The sequence below is a fragment of the Sminthopsis crassicaudata genome, chromosome 4, assembly GCF_048593235.1.
Source record: "Sminthopsis crassicaudata isolate SCR6 chromosome 4, ASM4859323v1, whole genome shotgun sequence".
Classification (NCBI taxonomy): Eukaryota; Metazoa; Chordata; class Mammalia; order Dasyuromorphia; family Dasyuridae; genus Sminthopsis; species Sminthopsis crassicaudata.
This window is the reverse complement of record NC_133620.1, coordinates 317,901,076-317,927,639: the sequence shown is the minus strand read 5'-3', so window position 1 is coordinate 317,927,639 and position 26,564 is coordinate 317,901,076. Positions and strand designations below refer to the sequence as shown.

General features: G+C 34.8%; 1 protein-coding gene across 4 annotated transcripts in view; it reads right to left on the bottom strand.

The window, feature by feature from the left end:
* The window catches only part of RPTOR (regulatory associated protein of MTOR complex 1), a 500,255-nt gene that overhangs the window by 467,687 nt on the left and 6,004 nt on the right, over positions 1-26,564 (bottom strand). The gene's annotated exons all lie outside the window — the stretch shown is intronic.

The window sequence follows — 26,564 nt, the reverse complement described above, 5'->3', positions numbered from 1 at the left end:
GAACTAAGGAGACTGAATGTAAATCAACACATGCTATGTTCACTTCTTTTTTCTGTTGTTGTTTTTTTTTAATCTCTTTCATGGTTTTTCCCTTTTGCTGATTTTTCTCTCCCAATATGTATTAAAAACAAATAAATTTACTCGAAAACTACATGGAGTAAAGGGAGAGAATTATAAAGTATGGTAAGACTAGAAAAATGGAGCAGAGGAAGAAACAAGTGACAAAGTTATCAAGAGCTTTGAATTTTAAACAAAAAGTTTTACATTTGATCTTAAAGCTATTACAAAGTCACTGAAGTTTATTCAATAGGGGGAAGCTTTTAGATTAATTTGATAGCTGAGTAGAAGATGGAATAAGGTAGGGGGCAATTTGCAATAGGAACACTAACTAGCAGACTATATAATATTCCAGGTGTGAGCTCATCAGTCTGCAACAGACAAGTTTGGAGTTTAGCACCAGTCTAAGCTCCTCACTCAGTTCAAAAATAGTTTGCCAAAATACAAAACAGAAGAGATACATAATCAAACTTTCTGAACACAATTTCTTTAATTAATAAAAACACAAATGAACTAAGAATAAAGATACAAAGCTGTATAATGGATCAGTTTTGGGGAGTCTGTAGTTTTACTCAACTTAAATGGTTATCCAAAAAAAAAAAAAAAAATCCAATTTAAAAACAATAGTAAAAAGAAAAGATTAACAACTGTCTCCCAAGCCACTCTTTTGTATCCTTATTTTTGTCTGTGCCAAGTGAGACATTTACTGTATCCTTCTTAAAGGTTCAAATAACCTTGCTGTCTTCAACTTCTGAAATATACATGATGCCAAAATAATGCAGTGATAGTTGTCAAAGGAACAGATGTTGCGGTTTTCTCTCCAAGAGCTTTATGTGAAGCAGCCCACTACCATCTGGCTATTTACCACTGCACTAGAGTGCAACCACTATTTATTAACGTGTGCAATACTTGAGAAATCAGGAGAAAAGAAGAGTCACACTGTGATGGATATTTTTAATTAAAACATTCAATTTCCAGTAATGGGCAACTTATCTCTTTCAATTTCAAGAAGCTTTATTCTTACTTTGTGCCTGAAAACTTCAGCAAAGCTTTCTACTGTCATACACAGAGGGGCATCAGGAGCTTTTTCTTTTCTTTTTTTTTTTTTCACAAGACAGCCTTGATTTAAGTAGCAATAGGAAAATACTGCAACAGTGGGTGGTTTTCATGCTGGCTTTATTTGGCCAAGGTGACTAATTCTACACAAAAGAAAGCAGCTTCTCTTAACACATTATGTCATACATTAACATAGAAGGGAGACAATCTTGGGGGGGGGGGGGGGGAGGGCAAGAAATAATGTTTTTATTTTCTTCTTTGGTCCAAGTTAAGAACAAAAGTTAACATTTTCAGTGATTTTTATTACATTCCTTGAATGTAAAGGATGTGATTTTCCATTCTTGACACTACTGAGTTTTTTCCACTTATTTTTCATATTATAAGAACACTTAAAAAGCAAGTATTCTTGGAAGGTTTCTGGATGTAAGATTTTTTTGGTTCTTTTAGCACACAAAATTATCATAATAGTAAATTAAAAATCACAAAATATTTCACTGAAATCTATGTAGTAAGATAAGGGATACTGATGAGTTTAATATATCTATAAAACATTCGACTCAATATGTCCAATAGGCAAGTGGAGATAGGAGATTAGAAATCAGACAACAAGTAAAAATGAAAATTATCAGCATAAAGATCATAACCAAATCTATAGAAGCAGATGAAATTATTGGGACTCAGGGGTTCCTCAAAAATATTAGGTTTCCAGACCAGTGTCATGAGGTGTCTGTCTCAAGAGAATTTGCTTAGACTCATCTCCAAGTCAAGAGGCAAAGTTTATTATAATCATAATACTATTTTTTTAATTTTATTATTATAACTTTTTATTGACAGAACATATGCATGGGTAATTTTTTTATAACATTAACGCCTGCACTCACCTCTGTTATGACTTTTCCCTTCCCTCCCTCTACCCCCTCCCCTAGATGGCAGGCAGTCTTATACATGTTAAATATGTTATTGTATATCCTAGATACTATATGTGCAGAACCATACAGTTCTCTTGTTGCACAAGAAGAATTGGATTCTCTAGGTAAAAATAACCTTGGAAGAAAAACAAAAAATGCAAACAGTTCACAATCATTTCCCAGTGTTCCTTCTCTGGGTGTAGCTGATTCTGTCCATCACTAATCAATTGGAACTGAATTAGATCTTCTCTTCGTTGAAGATATCCACTTCCATCAGAATACATCCTGATACAGTATTGTTGTTGAAGTATATAATGATCTCCTAGTCCTGTTCATTTCACTCAGCATCAATTCATGTAAGTCTTTCCAAGCCTCTCTATATTCATCCTGCTGGTCATTTCTTACAGAACAATAATATTCCATAACATTCATATATCACAATTTACCCAACCATTTTCCAATTGATGGGCATCCATTCATTTTAGGTCTCTTTCCCTTCTTTAGTATCTCTTTGGGATACAAACCCAGTAGTAATACTGCTGGGTCAAAGGGTATGCACAGTTTGATAACTTTTTGGGCATAATTCCATATTGCTCTCCAGAATGGTTGGATTTATTCACAACTCCACCAACAATGTATCAGTGTCCCAGTTTTCCCACATCCCCTCCAACAGTCATCATTATTTTTTCCTGTCATCTTAGTCAATTTGGCAGGTGTGTAGTGGTATCTCAGAGTTGTCTTAATTTGCATTTCTCTGATCAATAGTGATTTGGAACACTTTCATATGAGTGGAAATAATTTCAATTTCATCATCTGAAAATTGTCTATTCATATCTTTTGACCATTTATCAATTGGAGAATGGCTTTAATCATAATACTATTGATAATGAGCTAAGTTCCAAAAAGGCGCTAGCAAATAAGCAGGGGGTAAATAGCTACTTTTACAGTAAAAAGTTTGAAACCAGATGTTTCATATCACTTATGTGATAATTTTATGGCTTAGAGATGGATTCTTAAAGAAACATGCTGTTTTGACACTTTGTGCCCTGGCACCTAACCCATATTCACCTATGGGGGTGGAGGGAAGGCTGTTTTTAGGCCTGAAACATCACTAGGTCAACTGGTGGGCATCTAATTTTGTATTGCCTGTATTAGCTTTAGGCACTTCATTATTGATGCTCTAAGCATCCCATCATTGCTGATAGCAAACTTTTGGATTCAACATCCAGATGACATAAGATGAACACATCATTCCTAAGTCAAAATAGCCTAGGATCTGTACTATCTAAGGCCAGGTAATCTGAGAGTAATTACAACATTCCTAAAGACTGCCTCATATCAAAATCACCAAGCAGAGGAGGTCCAGGACAGAGTCCTTGGGAAAGCCAAGATAAGTGGGCATAACTTATTTGAAGATTCAGCAAATAAGAATAGTTAGAAAGGAGAACTAGAGAAAAGCAGTGTCATTAAAGTAAGAGAGAAAATACTTAATAAAATGGTGATCATGGTAATAACAATATTGTTACAATAATCATCTGTGAAAGACTTACTTTTATCAATACAATGATCCAAAGCAAATTCAAAGTACTCATAATGAAAAATCCTGTCCACCTCTAGATAGAACTGATGTACTTTGAGTGTAGATTGAAGCATACTTTTTTTTATTATCTTTATTTTTTTTCTCTTTTTCTTTTTGCAACATTGTTAATATGGAAATGTTTTGCATAACTTCGTATAATGGGTATCATACTGCTTGCCTTCTCAATGAGTGGGGGAGAGGTGAGAGGAGAGAATTTGAAACTGAAAAATTTTAAATGAATGCTATATTCTTTAAAAATAAAAATAAAAGAAGAGGATGATCAACAGTGCCAAATGCTAGAGGTCAAAAAGGATGAAGACTGGTATGGTAACTGAGATCTTCAGTAATTTTTAGAGGGAATAGTTTTCATTTGAATGCTGAGATTAGGATAATCAGGATAATCAGTTAAGGGAAATAGGGAAAAGAATAAGGGAAAAGGGAAGTGGAAGCACTGATTGTAGAGAAAAGATAATTAGCAGGAATTGATGGAATTTGAGGAAGAGGGAGACATGGGTATATTTGCAGGCAGTAAGGAAGGATGTATTTGGATCAGAAGAGTTGAATTCGGCAAGAATTATCTCTTCATATGAAAGAGTTAAGTAAAGGAAAAAAGTAGTGGCAGAGTGCCTGTGTGACCCAAAGAAGAGGTGAGAAGAGATAGCTGTCAGCAAATGACCTCAACTTTTTCACTGACATATGAATCAAGGATAGCACGACAAATATGGAAATATGTTTAGAAGAACTACACTTGTTTAACCTATATCAGATTACTTGTTCCTTACCTCCCACTCACTTCTGGACTCTTTACAATCTGGCCTCTGACCTCCAAAGTTAGCCATCATCACTTAACTGCCAAATCTGACAGCTTTTTAATCTGAAAAAACTAAACTATTCAATCAACCAGGAAAATTTATAAAGTACTGAGTACAAGTCAGACACTGTGCTAGGCACTTTTGAAATGTGAAGACAAATATCTTAATCTCTGCATATCATTCTCATTTAGGAGATTATATTCTTGACCTCTCTTTAACATCAAATACTTATTACTCTCTATTAAATTTTTGAATTCTCTTTAGCCCCTGAAACTTCTTATTACCTTCCATTTTGAATATTTGTGATATTTGTTTTCCTTGTTTCTCTTTCTACCTCCCAGACTATTGCTCAGTCTCTTATTCTGGCTTTTCATTTACTTCAGACCTTCCATCTCCTGCTGTGCCTGGAGATGTAAAGTAATTTGAGAGTAAAGAAATGACACTTGCCACTCAATAAGAAACACTTTCACAATGACATACCCTTTACTTTCCAGTGACTCTGAACTCCTGTAGATCATTATCCAAGCCTCATTCCTCACTCCCTATTACTCAATTCCTCATTCCCATACCCTTTAATCATCCTACTCCAAAATTTAATCCACAATCCACCCAGCTCTTCCATGGTGCCCTCTAGGTGTCCAGTCCCATAGGCAAAAAATTTCCCTTCATATTATATGTATTCCTATATCATTCCTTCCCTCCATTAGCTCTTTTTTGGGGGGAAGGGTGTTTGTTTTTTTCTTTTAAAAAATTCTTTTATTAAAGCTTTTTATTTACAAAACATATGTATGGGTAATTTTTCCAACAATGACCATTGCAAAACCTTTTGTTCCAAATTTTCCCAACCTTCCCCCCCACCCCCTCCCTTAGTTGGCAGGTAGTCCAATACATGTTAAATCCAATATATGTATACATATTTATACAGTTATCTTGCTGCACAAGAAAAATCAGATCAAGAAGGAAGAAAAAGAAAAACTGAGAAAAAAAACAAAATGCAGCAAATAACATCAAAATGCTATGTTGTGTCCCACACTCTGTTCTCACAGTTCTCTCTCTGAGTATAGATGATTCTTCATCACTGAACAAGTTGAACTGCTTTGAATCATCTAATTGTTGAAGAGAACCACGTCCATTAGAATTGATTGTCATATAGTCTTGTTGCCATGTATAATGATCTCCTGATTCTGCTCATTTCACTTAGCATCAATTCAAGCCTCTCTGAAGTCATCCTGTTGGTCGTTTCTTACAGAACAATAATATTCCATAGCATTCATATACCATAATTTATTCAGCCATTCTCCAATTGATGGGCATCCACTCACTTTCCAGTTTCTTGCCACTACAAAGAGGGCTGCCACAAACATGTTGGCACATACAGGTCCCTTTCCCTTCTTTAGTATCTCTTTGGGATACAATCCCAGTAGAAACACTGCTGGATCAAAGGGTATGCACAGTTTGATAACTTTTTGAGCATGGAAAGATTCCAAATTTCTCTCCAGAATGGTTGGATCTGTTCACAGGTCCACCAACAATGTATCAGTGTCCCACTTTTCCCACGTGCCCTCCAACATTGATCATTATTGTTTCCTGTTATCTTAGCCAGTTTGACAGGTATATAGTGGTATTTCAGAGTTGTCTTAATTTTCATTTCTCTGATCAGTAGTAATTTGGAGCACCACTTTTTCAAGTGACTACAAATAGTTTCAGCTTCTTCATCTGAAAATTATCTGTTCATATCCTTTGACCACTTATCAATTGGAGAATGGCTTGAACGTGAAAATAAATTTGAGTCAATTTTCTCTATATTTTAGAAATAAATCCTTTGAATGTAAAAATGTTTTCCCAGTTTATTACTTCCCTTCTAATCTTGTCTGTATTAGTTTTGTTTGTACAAAACCTTTTCAACTTAATATAATCAAAATTATCTATTTTGTGATCATTAATCTCTAATTCTTCTTTGGTTACAAGTTCCTTCCTCTTCCACAAATCTGAGAGGTAAACTATCCTCTGTTCTTCTAATTTGTTTATAATATCATTCTTTATGTCTAGTTCATAAACCCATTTCGACCTGATCTTGATATACGGTGTTAGGTGTGGGTCTATGCCTACTTTCTGCCATATTAGTCTCCAATTTTCCCAGAAGTCTTTGTCAAAAAGCTGGGGTATTTGGGTTTGCCAAATACTAGATTACTATAGTCATTGACACATGACTATAGTATGAACAAAATATTGTTCTGTGAACCTAACCTATTCCACCGATCACCTTCTAGTAGCTCTTAATGAAACCAGTCTTCTCCTAGATAACACAACTTCCCTGGCCACTTTTTCCAGTACTGGCTGTACCTTCACTCATTCTCAGTTTGCTGAACAAGGCAGAAGAATTGTAATACTCTTGGCTCCCATTTTCAGGTTTTCCTCCTTCTTTTTCTATTCAGAAACTTCTCTTCCCTACTGATATCATCCACTCAATCAAAATCCTAGTGGTTGTTGTCTGTATATCCCCAGATCATTCCCCTTCCTTCCTTAATGAGTCTCTGGCTTATAATTTTTCTTATTGGTTCAAAAGCATTCCATAGTCCAAAGCAGTTGGGAGAAAATTATCACAAAGGCCCTGAACATCATTTAAAAATGCCTAAAGTTACAATTAATATCAATAATTAAAATTTTTTACCTCTAACTCCTCAACATTTTTCCTAGTATATTCTTAAGTTTATGAAGACTACAAATAAGAAAGCTGGGAATAAGAGAAATAATAAGAGAAAGAAAAGAAAAATAGTGACTAAAATACCTCTACTGTTATGTCTCTGTTTATATAATGACAATTCATAAAATATAGCTGGACATGATAAATGTGGAAAAATGTTTAGAAGAATTAGACAAGTTTAACTTATATTAGATTGCTTGCTGTCTAAGGTAGGGGTGGAAGGGAGAAAATTTTGGAACACAAAGTTTTACAAGGGTGAATGCTGAAAACTATCTTTGCATGTATTTTGAAAAATAAAAACCTATTTTTTTTAAAGAAAATATAACTGGATAGGATCTTTAGAATGCTTTCCTTCTTTCCCAAGAAAAGGAATCCATTTTGTTTAGTTCTGAAATATCTTCTATATACTTTCCATCCATCAAAATTTGGAATAGGACTTGAAGTCAATTGCCAATTCTTCATCTTAGTACTTACATGCCACTTGCCTTATTTTCTTTTCTATAAAATGAGATCTCTCCTAGCTCAAAATCTTACATTTGGAAAATCCTGCAATTAAGATAACCAAACTTAATCTCATCCCTAGATTTCTAATAGAGTAGTTACATAAGGGAGCAAAAAGGAGTCAAGAAAATGTATCACTAGAAAGGTAAAATAGACATAGGTGCATATATGTTGGTGAGTTGTGCTCTGAACCAACAAGGAATACCCACTTCAGCAAGATTCACCAACCTATCCAGGTATCTTGGTTTGGTGCTTTGTACATCAGGAGCACTTCATAGAAGTTCACTGAATTGAATGATGCAAAAAGTCAATATCTGGATGTGGCTCTTTACAACAATGAAGTGATTCAAGTCAATTCCAATAGACTTGTGATGGAGAGGGCCACCTGTATCCAGAAAGAGGATTGCGGGGACTGAATGTGGATCATAACATAGTATTTCCACTTTTCTTATTGTTTGCTTGCTTTTTAAAATTTCTCTTTTTTTTTTTCCTTTTTGATCTGATTTTTCTTGTGCAACATGATAAATGTGGAAATATATATATAAGAATTGCAGATGTTTAACATACACTGTATTGCTTGCTGTCTAGGGAAAGGAGTGGAGGGAAGGAAGGGAGAAAAGTTTGGAACACAAAGTTTTGCAAGGGTAAATGTTGAAAACTACTTTTGCATATATTTTGAAAATTAAAAAGCTATTATTATAAGAAGAGGAGGAGAAGGAGGAGGAGGAGGAGGAGGAAGAAGGAGGGGGGAGGAGAAGAAAGGAAAGAAGGAAGAAAAAAAGAAAGAACAAACCTGGGTAGATTAAATGCATACATTCATTTGAGATTCAAAATCTATAACAAATGAAGTTGTCAATTTTGGCACAGAGGTTCAATTTTTAAAAAGTAAATAAAGTAAATAAACCAGTTTAAAACTACTTTGCTGTAGAAAAACTATGATAAGTTGAAGTAGGAGTTACCATAGGACTTTGCAGCTGAACCAGATAATGAAATCTATGCCAGAAAGTAAAGACGAAGCCATCACACATTCTTAAATTACAGCTTCTCCACCCCTTCATCTGTCTAGCTGCTTCTGACACACAGTATGATATTTAGTGAAAATGTTTCAAATATACAAATGAGAACTGGAGAGTTAAGATCATAGGATCAGAGAAAAGAAACTTAGAACCCACTGTCTAATCATCTTATTTAAAGTTATGAAAACTCAGGATCTGAGAAATTAAGTAACTTTCTCAGAACAGTATGTCTGTACTGCATTTTACAACTCTAAACTGATGAATGTTGAATAGAGTGAGATGCACTTAAAAATATGAAAGTAATTTAGAATACAGATTACTTAAGCATTTCCTTTTAATGATGCTCTCTAAAGGCTTTGCTCTCTGTGCATTAATATTAATTTGATTTAAGGAGTATAGAGATACACAAAAACCTAATCCACAAAATGAAAGTTCTAGCTTAAACCATATCAGAGTTCCCTATTTGAGGGGATGATGACCTTATAACACTATCAACAACAGTGTTTTAATGTTTTCAAAGTACTTTCCTCATCCTTATCTTCATCTCACAGATGAAGAGGCTGATGTTCAGTAGATAAAGTGACTCACCATGGATCAAAACAATATTTTTTAAAAAAAAATTTTTAATTATTTATGTTTAATATACATTGCTTTATAAATTATGTTGGGAGAGAAAAATCAGAACAAAAGGGAAAAGCCATGGGAGAGGGGGAAAAAAAAAAAAGACAGAAAAAAGAAGTGAACAGAGCATGTGTTGATTTACACTCAGTCTCCTTAGTTCTGGATGCAGATGGCATCTTCTATCCAAAGTCTGTTGGGAGTGCTTTGGATCACTGAACCATTGAGAAGAATCAAATCTTTCATACTCAATCAGCACATTCTTGCTGTTATTGTGTACAATGTATTCTGCTGGTTCTGCTTGTTTTGTTCAATATCAGTTTGTGTAAATCTTTCCAGGCCTTTCTAAAATCTACTTGTTCATCAATTTTTACAGAACAGTAATACTCCATTACCTTCATATATCTCAACTTGTTCAGCCATTACCTAATTGATGGGCATCTATTCATTTTCTAATTCTTTGCTACCACAAGAAGAGCTGCTACAAACTAAATTTTAGCACATGTGGATCCTCTTCCCTCCTTTATGATTTCTTTGGTGCTGCTGGTTTAAAGGGTATGCACAGTTTTGTAGTCCTTTGGACATAGCTCCAAATTGCTCTCCAGAATGGTTGGATCATTTCACAACCACCAACAATGCATTAGTGTCCCAGGTTTTCAACATTTATCATTACTTTTCCTATCATCTTAGGCAATCTGAGAAGTGTGAGGTGGTACCTCAGAGTTGTTTTAATTTGCATTTCTCTAATCAGTAGGGCTTTAGAAAAGCATTTTTTCATATAACAATAACGGCTTTAAAGTTGTCATTGTCATCTGAAAATTATTCCTATCCTTTGACCATTTATTAATTGGAGAATGACTTGTATTCTTATAAATTTGACACAGTTGTGTGGAAAGGTGAAGAACTTACAGATTAAGCACATATTGATCAGAGACTGTTTGCTAACTTAGATCAGGCCTATAGCCCCCAAGTCACGTGATTTTAGATAAGGCCTAGAATGCATTCCATTTTCCAAAGAAGGGATTAAAAAACCTATATGTGGCCAAAGAGGCTGTATATCACCTTGTCTACTACATTCCACTGACCAAATAAGGGAATACAGACTTATATGACCAATCACAACATATAGAGGGTGGGATTTTGAAAGTTTTTTGTCTGAAATGTATAAAAGCTGTGAACATTTTCAAGGGAGTGGCTCTCTCCTGCTGGGAATTTGGCTCACAGACCAGGATGGGGTCTGCTTTTCAAGATTCTAATAAATAATTCTACTTTCTATGAGTGACCTCTGAGTAGTCAATTTGGGTAGGTCTTTGTGTCCCAAACACAGTTCTTTATATATTTTAGAAATGAGACCTTTATCAGAAACATTGTGTGTAAAGATTTTCCCCCCCAGCTTTGTACTTCCCTTTTAAATCTTGCTTCTGTTGATTTTGTTTGTGCAAAAGCTTTTTAATTTAATGTAATCGAAGTTGTCCATTTTGCCTTTCATAATGTTCTCTAGCTCTTCTTTGGTCATAAATTCCTCCCTTCTCCAAAGATCTGATAGGTAAATTATCCCTTGCTCTCCTAATTTGTTTGGTATCATCCTTTATGGCCCAATTCACGTACTCATTTTGATCTTATTTTGGTATGGGGTAGGAGATGGAAGTCTTATCCCGAGTTTCTGACATATTATTTTCCAATTTTCTCAGAAATTTTTGCAGTGATTTTTTATTCCAAAAGTTGGAGTTTGGGGATTTATCAAATACTAGATTGCTATAGGCCTTGATCATTGTGCTGTGTGTATCTAATCTATTTCACTGATCCACCACTATATTTCTTGGCCACACCAAATGGTTTTCATGACTGCTACTTTATAAATACAGTTTTGGGTTTGGTACTGCTAAATCACCATCCTTTGTTTTTTTGTTTGTTTGTTTGTTTTTTGTTTTATTATTATTAATTCCTTTGATATTCTTGACCTTTTGTTCTTCCAGATGAATTTTGCTATTATTTTTTTTTTCTAGTTCTGCCAAAATAAATTTTTGGCAGTTTGATTGGTATGGCACTGAGCAAGTAGACCCATTTAGACAGAATTGTCATTTTCATTATATTAGTTCGGCCTATCCATGAGTAAATTGATATTTGGATCACAACAATATTAAGAGACAGAGCTACAATACTAAGTCCTTTTGATTCTAAATCCACTAGTTTCTCTACTATACTAATGTTGTAACTCCTCATGAAGTACATACAATGTAAGTAAATTGCATCAAGATACAATCTATCTTTAAGTAAAAATAGTGTTTTTAACCTGACTTCAGAAAATAACTTTTTCCTTCCAACAATTCTACTTCTTTTAAGAAGACAAATTCTCAGTTATGGCTCCAAGAAGCTGTAGCATGCATAGGAACCACACTCCAGTAAAACCACATTAGCAGACAGGCTAAATTAGGTTGAGGGTAACTGACAGGCTTCTTATTAAGATATTCCCCAACAGAATGTGTAGATAAGAACAGTTTGTTCCAAAAATCATGAAGACAACTGAAGCAGGCACTATGGAGTGCTTAAAGCTTGGTCAGACATCAAAAATGTCAAGATCATAAAATTCATCCTTAATCATAGTCATCTTTACTTTAGTCCTGCCACTGGTATCAATGACTTAGGAAAAGAAAGTGATTCTAAAGACTGCAACTCTGCCTCACTTAAATCTAGTTCATTCACAAGTTAAAGACATCACCCATGATGTCACTGGTCCTCTACCAAAAGGAAATATGAATAACCAGAAGAAGAAGACAAAACACACAAAATATGTGTCAGTATACTGTCTTCAAAACACTGTATAGAACAAAAATCTAAATTATTGGAAAGTTTAATATTCCTAGAACCAAGAACCCATTCAGTTTGGCTTCAAGGCATAGTAGCAAGAATATTAGATTTGAATCTTGGCTCTGCCAGTGACACCTTTATGATGTTGGGTAAGTCACTTAACTTTTCTGAGTCTGTTTGGCAATAGGAAAGAGGGCCTACAAGCAAAGTCACAGGATACCAAGATCAACAGGTCAGATCATCCAAAGAGCAGAACAGAGATGGGATAGGAACAGAAATAGCCTACAAATCTCTGTCAGTGAAAGCAGAACCTTCCCCAGAGAAACAGCTGAGTGTTGGGGGACTTCTTTGGTTGAGGGTGGGGAGTGGGGGAGAAAAGGGAAGTGGTACAAGAAGGTACAAGAGGAGCAGAAAGCAATAGGATGGGCATTCTGGAAGATCTGGGGAGCAATGCACTGAGATCATACCCTAGGAAAAAAATGGAAAAGAAATTATGGAACAGCAAAGTCAAGATATGGCACTAACAGATGTGGACTGAATGAAAGGAAACAAAAGTGCTAAAGTTATAACTGAGCCAGAAACAATATAAATATAAAATCTAACTATGATCTCTTTTGCTCTTCTTGTATTTAAGAAATCAATACAAAATGTTGCTCAATTTAAATGTAAAAACTTTGGTAGCAACTTGAAAGTAAAATTTCTATACATCTAAGGTCTTTTAATTTCAATCAAGTTTCATGATTCACTACCAAAGCTATGATAATTAATTCAGAATTCAAAGCATAATTCCTACTTTTTCATGATAAAAAATGTCTCTAAATAAATAATAGATCAAAGTAGTGACACACTTATGTTGCACATATCCTGTACAGTCAACAAAGTAGGAATATGAATGCTATGACATTCAGTCTTTTAGCCAAAGAGGAAATTACAAAGAAATAATGAAAAAAAAAGGCTTAGAAAAATTGGGAGTATGAAAAGGACTTTTGATCATTATTTTTTCTTGACACAATAAAAACTACAAGAACACAAAGACAAAAGCACATTCCCAGTGTCCGTGCTAAGCTGGACTTGGAGAGTCCATATTTCCATATTCTTCACATAAGATTCTTTTTACTTTTAAAGAAACCCCAAATTTGTATTGTGCAGCATATTATATCATTCTGCCCTCTCTAGAGGCATTAAATTTCCATAGTATTTCCTCAATCAAGGAATTAACTTTAAACTTTCACTTTTTTTGCTGAGGCAATTGGGTTAAGTGACTTGCCCAGGGTCAGACAGCTAAGAAATATTAAGTATCTGAAACCACATTTCAACTCAGGTCTTCCTGACTTCAGGGCTGGTGCTCTATCCACTGTGCCATCTAGCTGTCCCTAAACCTTCATTTAGTAACATTTCTAACTCCTTTTCAGGTTTAAAAGCCCTAAGAAAAAAATGGCATCTCACTACTTATCTTTCCAAATCCCATTGGGTTTGGTAATTTTTCTCTTCTCTAAGTAGTATTTCAAATAAATATCACCAAATTACAGTTAAGATTTTCTAATGTAAGATAAAAAGGTGGCATATTTAATAGTGTTGGACTTGAAGTCAAGAAGACCTAAATTCAAATCCAGCCTCAGTTACGACTTGTAGGATCATGGGTTGCAAGTCACTTGGGGCAGCTAGGTGGTACAGTGGATAGAGCACCAGCCCTGAAGTCAGGAGGACCTAAGTTTAAATCTGGTCTTAAATACTATTTATACTTCCTAGCTGTGTGACCCTGAGCAGGTCACTTAACCCCAATTGCCTCAGGGGAAAAGTGCCTTTCAAAGACTTTCTTTATCTAGGGGACAATAGTACTTCACTGGATTTTTATAAGGACCAGATGAAATCAGACATAAAGTGCTTTATAAATCTTTATATATACTACTTGTTATTCTTAATTTATTCCCTCCTCCCTTATAAAAATAACTTAAAGGAGCATTATATTCAGAAGAAAAAAAAGAGATTTTCTCATTTATGAAGGATTTGATAACAGTGCCTTTATTCTAGTTCCATAGTTGCAAACATTTTCTCTACTGATTTATTAGAAACAGCCATATTACATACTTCCAGCTACTACATCAACTTCCACTCTCCTGTTGTATGCATGAATCAACATATTCTTTGTAATGAAAGTAATCCATAACTATTATCTCACATTAAGAGCAAGGAGAAAATGAATGGTTAAGACCTGTGTCCAGTCTTATTAAAATCAATTGGAAATATGTCAGATTGGATATGATATGAACATGGAATAGTAAAGGAACAAGTCCTAAGGGACTAGTTGTTGTGCCACAGTTCTCTTTAATTGTCCTGACTCAGTTTCCCTAATTGGTTCTGCCTTTGTTTCCCAAAACTGTTCTGCCTCAATCCCCTTAGTTGCAAACCGCACCCCCCCCTTTCATTAAGACTGAGGGCCACTTGCTCAAAGGTTATAAATTGTTAATGTAAGACTCAAGATAAGGGGAGTTCAGACTTCCTGGCTCAAGAATTTAACCTTCCTTCCTCAAGAATTTATGGCACAGCCCCCTCTAAATATTCCAAAAGATAAAACTATCTGGGATATCTCATTAACATCTTTACTTCTGTTTATTCAGACATCCAGATTCTGGCTTCTTAGTTTTCCCCCCTCATCAGAACCAGATAGATAGTCCATTCCTTCTTGCAATGTTCTGACTCCGCCCCTGCCTTGGTCTACCCCTGTAATTGAGCCATGTGTGTGTATACATGTCATTGAGAACTCACATTTACCACTGGATACTTTGAGACGAGAGTCCTGTCCAGTCAATCATACTCTCCAATTAATAAAATATTAAAAACTCTCTAATATCTATCTTGCCTCAGTTTCTCCAGCATTACACTAGTAAAGCATTTTCTGTACCCCCCCAAAGTTAAGTAGAAACTTAACCTATGATCTAATCTCCTTCTTCTTAACAAAAGGTCTTTTGATTCTCCTATCTATTATCTCCTAATTATATATCTGAGGTGTCATGAGAATCATTAGAGAAGCATATAACAATAATATCAAGCATTTATATAGCATCTTTTCTCCAATGAATTCAAAGCACTTTACAGATAATGTCCAATTATTCCTTACTTGACTTGAGGTTGATATTATGGTTGCCATTTTACAGATGGAGACTTAAAAGCAAAAAGAAGTCAATTAGCATGGCGAATACAGGCACTGACCAACATCTAACATCCTATACCAAGAAAAGGTCAAAATGAGTTCATGATTTAGACATAAAGGGTGATACATACTATAAGCAAATTAGGAGAACAAAGGATAGTCTACCTCATCTGTGAAGAAGAAAGGAATTTATGGCTAAAGAAGAACTAAAGAACAATATGAAATACAAAATGGATAATTTTAATAGTAAATTTAAAAGTTTTGATACAAACAAAACCAATACAGCCAAGGTTAGAAGGAAAGCAGAAAACTGGGGGAAATTTGTTTTACATCTAAGGACTCTGATAAATGCCTCCTTTCTAAAATATATAGAGAATTGACTCAAATTTATAAGAATACAAGCCATTCTCCAATTGTTAAGTGGTCAAAGGATATGAACAGACAATTTTCAGATGAAGAAATTAAAGCCATTTCTAGTCATATGAAAAAAATGCTCTAAATTACTATGGATTAGAAAAATGCAAATTAAGACAACTCTGGGGTACCACTATACACCTCTCAGATTGGCTAAATGATAGGAAAATAGAAAGATAGAAAGAAAAAAAGAAAGGAAGGAAGGAAGGAAGGAAGGAAGGAAGGAAGGAAGGAAGGAAGGAAGGAAGGAAGGAAGGAAGGAAGGAAGGAAGGAAGGAAGGAAGGAAGGAAGGAAGGAAGGAAGGAAGGAAGGAAGGAAGGAAGGAAGGAAGGAAGGAAGGAAGGAAGGAAGGAAGGAAGGAAGGAAGGAAGGAAGGAAGGAAGGAAGGAAGGAAGAAAGAAAGAAAGAAAGAAAGAAAGAAAGAAAGAAAGAAAGAAAAAGAAAGAAAGAAAGAAAGAAAGAAAGAAAGAAAGAAAGAAAGAAAGAAAGAAAGAAAGAAAGAAAGAAAGAAAGAAAGAAAGAAAGAAAGAAAGAAAGAAAGAAAGAAAGAAAGAAAGAAAGAAAGAAAGAAAGAAAGAAAGAACAAGACAGACAGACAGGAAAATAAATGTTGAAGGGGATATGGGAAAACAGCAACACTAATACATTGTTGGTGGACTTGTGCTCTCCATTCTGGAGAACAATTTGGAACTATGCCCAAAGGGCTATCAAACTGTGCATACACTTTGATCCAGCAGTGTGTCTCTACTGGGTCTGTACCCCCAAAGAAACCATAAAAAAGGGAAAAGGACGCACATGTGCAAAAATGCTTATAGCATTCCTTTTTGTACTGGAAAGTAAGTGCACACTTGAATGGATGCCCATAAGTTGGGGAATGGCTGAATAAGTTATGGTATATGAATGTAACGAAATATTATTGTTTCATAAGAATAATCAGCAGAATGATTTCAAAAAGGCCTGGAGGGACTTACATGAACTGATGCTAAGTGAAGTGAGTGGAACCAGGAGAACATTGTACACAGCAAAAACAAGATTATGTGATGATCAACTCTTTTCAACAAGGAGGTGATTCAGGCCAATTCCAATAGACTTGTGATGGACAGAACCATCTGCATTCAAAAAGAGGACTAGGCGAACTGAATGTGGATCACAAATAGTATTTTCACTGTGTTTGTTGTTTGCTTGCTTTTTTTCTCTTTTTTTCCTTTTTGATTTGATTTTTCGTCTGCATCATGACAAATATGGAAATATGTTTAGAAGAATTGCACGTTTAGCCTATATTATATTACTTGCTATCTCGGGGAAGAGAGAAGAGGGAAGGGAGCAAGAAAAATTTGGAACACAAAGTTCTAAATGTTGAACTCTATCTTTGCATGTATTTTAAAAATAAAAAGCTATTATTAAAAAAAATTTTAAATGATTTCCAAGCTTAATGTGAATTCAGATGCTGGCATACCTTTAGATTTAGAAAAATATCTGAAATCATACAGCAAGATTTAGAATTGAATAATTTAAATTTTGATTTAAATTCAATTAGATAGGGGCAGCTAGGTGGCGCAGTGGATAGAGCACCAGCCCTGAAATCAGGAAGACCTGTGTTCAAATTTGATCTCAGATACTTAACACTTCCTAGCTGTATGACCCAGGGCAAGTTACTTAAACCCAATTGTCTCAGGGGAGAAAAATTCAATTGGATAAATTAATTGGGAACAATTATTATTCATGACATGGTTGGTCTATGTTCTGGAAAAATTATATCACACCTTGGTAGATTTGAGATTAAAAATAACAAAGAATGGAACCAGCATAGAATAATATCAAAAATGAGAATTTACTAAGGCATTATGCTAGATGCTAAGAATGCAAATATAAAGAATGAAACAACCTTTGATCTCAAGAAGCTTACATTGTAATAGGGGAGATAAGTAGATAGAAAAATGTATACAGCATAAATATAAAGTAAATAAATACAAACATATACAAAGTAGTTAAACATAAAATCATCTGAGAAGGAGGGCACTAGTATTTGGAGGGATTAAGAAAGGCTTTTTGCAGGTGGTGCTTATAAAAAAGTACCATATTCTCAGGAAGAAGCTGAGAAAAGGAGATAAAGTCCATTGCAAGCACAGGGCTTGGAAACTGTGAGGAGCATCTACAGTGTAAGGAACCTAGAAAAGGCCAATTTGGCAGAATTGCAGAATATGGAAAGAAATTAATTAAGAACTGGAAGCAACAGGAAAACACTGAATATATTGAATATGGTCAGCCCTATGTTTAAGGAAGATTACTTTGGCAGCAATGTGTAGCATTAATTATCATGAGGAGAGACTAGAAGCAAGAAGCTCAATCGGGAGGCTGCTACAAGCTGTCTAACAAATCAATGGATAAATTAAAGAATGAATTATATACTACTACAGATAGAACCTTCACCTTGACTATAAATGCTGATGAAGACATATTTTAAATGATATTTTTTATTTTATTAATATTTTCCCCCAATTACATTCCAAACAATTTTTTTTTACATTTGTCCTTAAAATGTTTGAGTTCTAGATTCTCTCCTCTATCCTCACCCACAATTAAGAAACCACATGTAGAGTTATGCAAAACATTCCATAAAAGTCAGGTTGTAAAAGAAAACAGATTTCCCATCATAATGAAAATAAAAATCCTCAAGAAAAATTAAGTTTTGACACAATCAGTTCCTTCTCTGGTTATACATAGGAGTTTTTATCATAAGTGCTTCAGAATATTTGACTCTACTACTGAGAATAGCACATATTTATAGCAAATCATCCTAGAACATTGCTATTACTTTACATAAAGTACATTTTATTTTGCTTGAGTTCATGGAGAACTTTCCAGGTGTTTGTTTGTTTGTTTTTTCTGAGAGCATCCTGTTCATCATTTCCCAAAAAAACAATAATATTCCACCACAAGCACAAGGTACAATTTATTGAGCCATTGAGACATCCCCTCAATTTCCGATTTTTTTTTGCTCTGAAAAGAGAGTGTAATGAATATTTTTTGGACACAAAAGTCATTTTCCTTTTTGTTTTTTCTGAATCTTTTTTGGTATTCATATTTAGTAGTGGTATTGTTAGGTCAAAGGATATGCACGAATTTATAGCCCTTTAGACACAGATCATCTCTTTTGATTACTTATAGATTGGGGTGTGGCTCTTATTTTTTATAAATTTGATTCAGTTCCCTCCACATTTGAAAAATGAGGCCTTATCAGAGAAAGTTTCTTTGAAAAAAAATTTTTTTAATTATTGCTAACTTTATTTACTCTCCTTTTTTCTCTTTATTTTTATCCTATCCCTCCTCAAAAATGTTTTGCTAATGACCATTCCCTCCCCCATAGGCCCTCTCTTTTATTACCCTCCCACCCTTCCCATATCCTCCTTACTTCCTATTTTCCTGCAAGGTATACCCCAATTGAGTATGTATATTATTTCTCTGGGAGCCAATTCTGATGAGATTAAGGTTCCTCACTCATCCTCTCCTCACCTTCACTCTAAATGCTTTTTCTTGCCTCTTTTTTTTAATAGCAGATAATTTGCATCATTCCCTTTCTCCTAATACAGTCCTTTCTCACCCATTCATTTCATCATTTTAAAAAAAGATATTATCCCTTCATATTCAACTCACACCAGTGTCTACTGTCTTCATATACTCCTTTTAACTGCCATAATAATGAGAAAGTTCTAACGAGTTACAAGTATCATCCTCCAGGTAGAAATGTAAAGAGTTAAATTATTAAATCCCTTATGCTATCACTTTCCTGATTATTTCCTTATGCTTCTCCAGTCCTCTATTTGAAAATCAAACTTTCCATTAAGCTCTGGTCTCTTCAACATGAATGCTTGAAAATCTTCTATTTCACTGAATGACTATCTTTTCCTTTGAAAGAAAATTTTGCTGAATAGGTGATTCTTGGTTGTAATCCCAGCTCCACTGCTCTCTGAAAAATCATATTCCAAGCCCTGTGGTCGTTTAAAGTAGAACAACTAAATCTTGTGTCTTCCTGATTGTGGCTCCACAATACTTGAATTGTTTCTTTCTAGATGTTTACAATATTTTCTTCTTGAATTGGCATTTCCAAAATTTTGCTATAATATTCTTGGAAGTTTTCATTTTGGGATCTCTTTCAGGATGTAATGGGTATATTCTTTTAATTTCTATTTTACCCTGTAGTTCTACAATATCAGGACGGTATTCCTTGATAATTTTTTGAAAGATGATGTCCAGGCTCTTTTTTGACCGCGACTTTTAGGTAGACAAATAATGTGTAAATAATCTCTGCTGGATTTATTTTCCAGGTCAGCTGTTTTTCCAAAGAGATATTTCATATTTTTTCTCTCTCTCCCTTTTTTTTTTTTTTTTTGATTTATTGTATCTTGATTTCTCATAAAGTCATTAGATTCCTTTTACTCAATTTTAATTTTTAAGGAATTATTTTCCTCAGTGAGCTTTTGTACCTCCTTTCCCAATTGGCCAATTTCACTTTTTAAGGCATTCTTCTCAACAAGTTTTTTTTTATTTCCTTTTGTACTACTTCTTTTCCTAATTTTTCTGATATCTTTCTTAGTTGTTTTTAAAATTCCTTTTGAGATCTTCCATGACCTGAGCCCATTTTTTTTTTGAGGCTTTGGATATAGGACTCTGACTCTGTTATCATCTTCTGAGTTGTGTTTTAATTTTCCTTGCCACCATAATAACTTTCAATGGTCAGAAACTTTTTCTGTTTGCTCATTTTCCTAGCTATTACTGGGCTTTTAACTCTTTGTTAAAAAAGAGCTCTGTTTCCAGGGTAGAAGATGCACAGTCCCAAGCTTTTAGAATTTTGTGCAGATGTTTTCAGAGATCCTTCTAAGAACATAACCATAAGCACTCTTCTCTGCCCTGGAGCTGTTAGGTGTGTGCCCACCCCACAGTAGCTATAAGATCTAGTGTGTTGACTTAATAGAGCTCTGTTTTGCTGGCCACTGGGGTTAGGGCTAGGGTTGTACTGGTACAGCCTGCACACTCCGTTGCCACAGATCCTCTCAGCTGACCTTCTTAATTCTACCTGATGTCCCTAAGCTGCTAATTCAAAGGTCACATCAGGCTGTAGCTGGGGGCAGGCCAGGACTGGGAATAAGGCTAGATCTGGGGTCAGATGTTATCATCTTCTGAGTTTGTACTTTGATCTTCCTTGTCACTTTCTATAGTCAGAATCTTTTTCTGTTGTTTACTCATATTTCCAGCTTTTTTTTTTTTTTTTTTGGGGGGGGGGGGCTTTTACCTTTGTTTAAGTAAAACACTTTTTCCAGGGTGGAGGGTGCAAAGTCTCAAGTTTCAGATTTTGTGCAGGTGATTTCAGAGATCCTTCTAGGGATCTATATTGTGAGCCAGCACTACCAAAATCTAAGTATGGGCAAAGTAATAGAGTTCTGCCATAGTGCCAGCAAAAAGGTCTCTGCAATCTGCCCCTGATTATCTGTCCTGCCTCCTCCCTCCCCTCACTATGAGCTGAGACTCTTGGAGACCATCACTGTCCCACTAGAGTAGTTATCCTGGCAGTGGTAGCTCAATGTCTCCCAAAGTCCAATCCTAAACTGGAGCTTCCCTCACACCCTACTATGCCAAACCTTTCCTACCCAGTTGTCCTTGACTTCTGCACTGGAAGGTCCGGACAGCACAGGCACTGCGGTGGATTTACAAGCCCCATTACCTGTTCCTAGTTTTGTGGGGCCTGAGCTATTATACTCCAGACTCACCCAGATGCAACAGACTCCTCTTGCCAATCTTCCAAGTCATCTTCAGCTGAAAAATTATTCCACTTCATCGTTTGGGGGATTCTGATTCTCTAAAATTTGCTTAAAGTTATTATTTAAAAGTATTTGGAGGGATCTGGGGAAGAACTTCTCTATGCTCACTATCCTCTCTTGGCTCCACCTCTCATTGAAATCTATTCTACTGTTTAAAAAAATGGTTGGGTTTTTTTGTTTGTTTGTTTGTTTTGTTTTTTTGCTGAGGCAACTGGAGTGACTTGCTCAGCATCACACAGCTAGGAAGTGTTAAATATCTGAGACCACATTTGAACTCAGGTCCTCCTGACTTTAGGGCTGATGCTCTATCCACTGCACCAACTAGATGCCATTAAAAAGCTGTTTTTCATATTAGCCTTTCCCCAGAAATTATACTTTACACATTAATTAGAATAAATATGCTAAATGAGATATTTGATACATCCCAAGAAGAATTTAAATTACTATCTGTCATAAATTCAAAGAACTTCAGAATTAGGATTGTTAAGCCAAAGTATTTTATCTTTACAAACTTGAAAATTGAAAAACTTTAAATCCAAGTATCAAAAAAAGTGTCATAATCATTTCTTTTTCCCAGTCTAATTGTCATTACTAAAAGAGCCCATTATAATTCAACCCACTACATGCAATTCCTTTCGATGTGTTCATCAGAATGTGTTCATTCTGAAGATAAAAGAAAACTATTGAAGAATAGTTACTAAATAGTTTCTAAGTTATTCCACCAGCAAGACAATCATTGTTCTGCACAATGTTCACAAAACAGATTGATAAAAGCTGCTTTGTAAAGGTCAAGTCTGTTCTTCATTAAATTTACATTACACATCAGACCTTCACTTTAGCATTATCTTCGGTCTTACCACAGATCCAATTTCTCTGAGGTTCATGTCCAGTTTATAAACCTCCTAGGATGCCTATTGAACCTATTGTCGGCCTTCACCAGAAATTTTATTTCAAATAGTCCTTCTTTACCCAGCACACATCCTTCTCTCACTGGACTCCTTTCCTGCACTGACTCCATTATTGGTTGACATTTCAATATTGTTTTCACCACTGCTCACCAACTATCTATCATGCCTACCACACTAACGCTCAATCTTAGACCATCAGTTCAATGTTATGTTTGGTTACAAATCAAATGCCAAAAGCAAAGTGAGCTGAGCTGACTTGATCTACTACAAATCCTCTACAATTTCAAGTGGTCCCCTGCTACTATTTTAACATTTTCTTAAAATTCTAGTCCCAATTCTTTTTTCTTGGCATATGATCTTTATCCTATTTTACTAGAGAAATCCTATTTTATCTGGCAGAAGCTAACTTACCTAACCTCTTCCCTTTCCATGTAAACTTTCTGGTCACTATATCCATTTGCTTATTCTTCCTTTCAATCTCAAAAACAGTTAACCCTAACTCTATGGGCCTAACCTCTACATCTGTACCCTGATCTTATTTCTTTCTAACTCTTATAGGACCTTATTGCTTACAATCATCACTTCATCAGCTCTTTCTGCTCTCCTTTCAAAAACTTCAGGTGTCTCTCAAATAAATAATCATTACTTAATGATGATTCCCCCTTCTAGTTACCACTCTATTTTTCTACTTCCAAAATAAGTTATTTATCCTTACAATTCCCATCTACCTAAAAACTGCTATTCCTTAATCAGATTCTAACACTAAGAAACAAATAAGAGAAAACAGGATTCCATATCTATTTATAATATCATCTAGACTACAATAAGTATAAAGTGCTCTGCAATCAACTAAGAGTGAAATCATCTCCATCTCTTCTTAAAACTCCCTGTTTTGGCTTTATAAAACTAAAATAACTTTGTTCTTTTACCTCTGACTTTTCCCTGTCTCTTATATATCCCTTTCTGCTCTTCCTCTAAGAATTATAAACTCAAATGGCACCAATTTATCTGTGTTAGAAAGTCAAACTATGTGACTTTAAACAAATCATTTAACTCTTTGAACTTCTGGATTTTTGGTAAAAGATTATCTCTACAATCCCTTCCCAATCTCAGCTCTTATAGTTAATCAATTCAACTCACCTCTCTCTGTCCTCAGTCCCTTCATTCCCTTTTTTTCCTGCCACCATTCAATTTCTCAGAATGCTTAAATGAAGCTGGAGAAATTCACTCAATCTCATAGATTGGAATCACTATAAATTTATGTTATTTTTAATCTCAACTGGGTCCACATTACAGTGACACAATCCTTTTAGTTTTCTGTAACTGGCTAGATATTCCATTCCCCATAGTGGCTTTTCTAAACCTTCTCTTCTCTGCTTAAACCTCCAACACCAGCATCAGCTTCCCCAATTCTCTCAGCTAAGGACCTTACCTCTTATCTCAAAGAAATCACATAAGGAAAGATAAGACCATTTGCTACAGATCATAAAACTATATAGCTATAAATGGGAAAAAATTAGACAGGTAGACAGACAGATAGCTAGATAGATAGATAGTCCATCCCTCAGGAATAAAGCCTGCATCTTATATTCCTTTTGAATCATCGTGTGGCATGTAGCAATGCCATAAAAAGATTTAGATAGGAAAGAAAGAATAAAGGAATGAAATGATTATCTAAGACAAAGAATATAGTTGTGATCTGGACTTGGTCAAACACGTGGGCAATTAGTTATTATCTCTCTCAAGATTTAAGAGGTTCTCAAGGGGATTTGGGATTTTGAGCTTTTATAAAATTTTTGAACAAACAAGAACTTACTCGGAAACCTTTTAAGAGTCTCAGCATTGACACCTGAAAAAGCCTAGTGTTTTACAGATACTAAAAGTAAGCAAAAACATTAAATGTTTTGGCAGCCTTAAGAAGAGCTATCATTTCATTGTTGATGGAACTGTGAATGAATCCAACCATTCTGGAGAGCAATTTGGAACTACGCTCAAAAAGTTAGCAAACTGTGCATACTCTTTGATCCAGCAGTGTTTCTACTGGGCTTATATCCCAAATGGATCTTAAAGTAGGGAAAAGGGCCCCAATGTGTAAAAATGTTTGTGGCAGTTCTTTTTGTAGTGGCTAGAAACTGGAAACTGAATGGATGCCCATCAATTAGAGAATAAATTATGGTATATAAATGTTATGAAATATTATTGTTCTGTAAGAAATGACCAACCAAATGATTTCAAAGAGGCCTGGAGAGACCTACATGAACTGATGCTAAATGAAATGAGAAGAACCAGGAGATCCTTATACACAGCAACAACAAGACTATAAGATGATCAATTCTGATAGACCTGACTCTCTTCAACAATGAGATGATTCAAACTAATTCCAATTGTTCAGTAATGAAGAGAAACCATATATACCCAGAGAGAGGACTATGGGAACTGAATGTGGACCACAACATAGCATTTTTACTCTTTTTGTTGATGTTTGCTTGCATTTTGTTTTCTTTCTTAGGTTTTTTTTTTCTTTTTGATTCAATTTTTCTTGTTGCAGCAAGATAACTATGTAAATATGTATACATATATTGGATTTAACATATTTTAAGATATTTAACATTGGGTTACCTACCATCTATGGGAGGGGATGGCAGGAAGGAGAGAAAAATTTGGAACAAAAAGTTTTCCAAGGGTCATTGTAGAAAAATTATCCATGCATATATTCTGTAAATAAAAAGCTTTAATAAAAATTTTAAAGGACTATCATTATTAAACAGCAACCCCCCCAAAAATGATTATTGCCTCATTTAAAATTTAAAGAATGAACAGGAATGAAGAAGGAAAAAAACAGGCAGTTTTTAGATGAAGAAAATAAAGTCATCTACAGTCATATTTTTAAAATGCTCTAAATCACTATGGATTAGAGAAGTGCAAATTAAAACAACTCTGAAATATCATACACAACTATCAGATTGGCTAATATGACAGAAAGGGAAAATAATAAATGATGGAGAAAATGTAGAAAAATTGGAACACTAATACTGTGAATGGATCCAATCATTTTGGAGAGCAATATGAAACTCTGTCCAAATAGCTATAAAACTGTGCATACACCTTGATCCATCAATAACTAAGTATGTACCCCAAAAAGATCACAAAAAGGACGAGAGGACCTACATGTACAAAAATGTTTAAAGTAGCTCTCTTTTCATCAGAAAAGAATTAGAAACTGAGAGAATGCCCAACAATTGGAGAATGGTTAAACAAATTGTGATATGTAAATATAATAGAATACTACTATTCTACAAGAAATACTGAGCAGGTTGATTTCAGAAAAACCTGAAAAGACTAACATGAACTGATGCTGAGTGAAGTGAACAGAACCAGGAACACACGGTACACAATGACAGCAACATTGTGTGGCACTCAACTATGAATAACTTATCTCTTCTCAACAATACAATGATTTAAGACTCATTGTGAAAAATGCTATCCACATACAGAGAAAGAACTATGGAGTCTCAATGCAGAGTGAAGCATACTATTTTCATTTTTTAGTTGTTTCTTTTTTCTCAGGATTTTTCCCTTTTGTTCTAATTTTTTTTTTCTCACAACTTAATTAATATGGAAGTATTTATAATATGATTGTGTATATTAATCACTGTCTTAAGGAAGGGGGAGGGAAAAATAATGGAAATAAAAATATTATAAAAGTAAATGTTGAAAATTAATAAATTTTAAAAACAAAATAAAACAGTATAATTTTGCTGCTGCACAGAAAAAGATTATCAAAACGTTTGCAAATTTCTAATTAAGTTCTTTAAAAATTCAAAGACATCATAAAACATCATCATGTTGCTGAGTTAATATTATTAATATGTTTTAGTTATCTACCAGTCATCCATGTAAAAGAGACTAAGGGTAGCACAAATTCAAGCCAGACACCCATAAATCTTATTTTCACCAACAGTTTCAATTTCTTTCCACCAGACATTTTCTGAGAACTGTTAACAAGTAACAACTTGCTACTTATTAGATCTTTCTTTTCCTGATCTTCTTAGTGAAGATACTGATAAATGGTACAACAAAAAAAGTGAAAGGAAAATGGAATAGGAAGAGGTGAAAGTGAACTGACTGATCTAAAAACAAGATAATTAGCTTCATACTAACTGGTGGGCTTACCATGTGAAACAGCTATTTTTTCTACAACTTCAATTGTGCTAC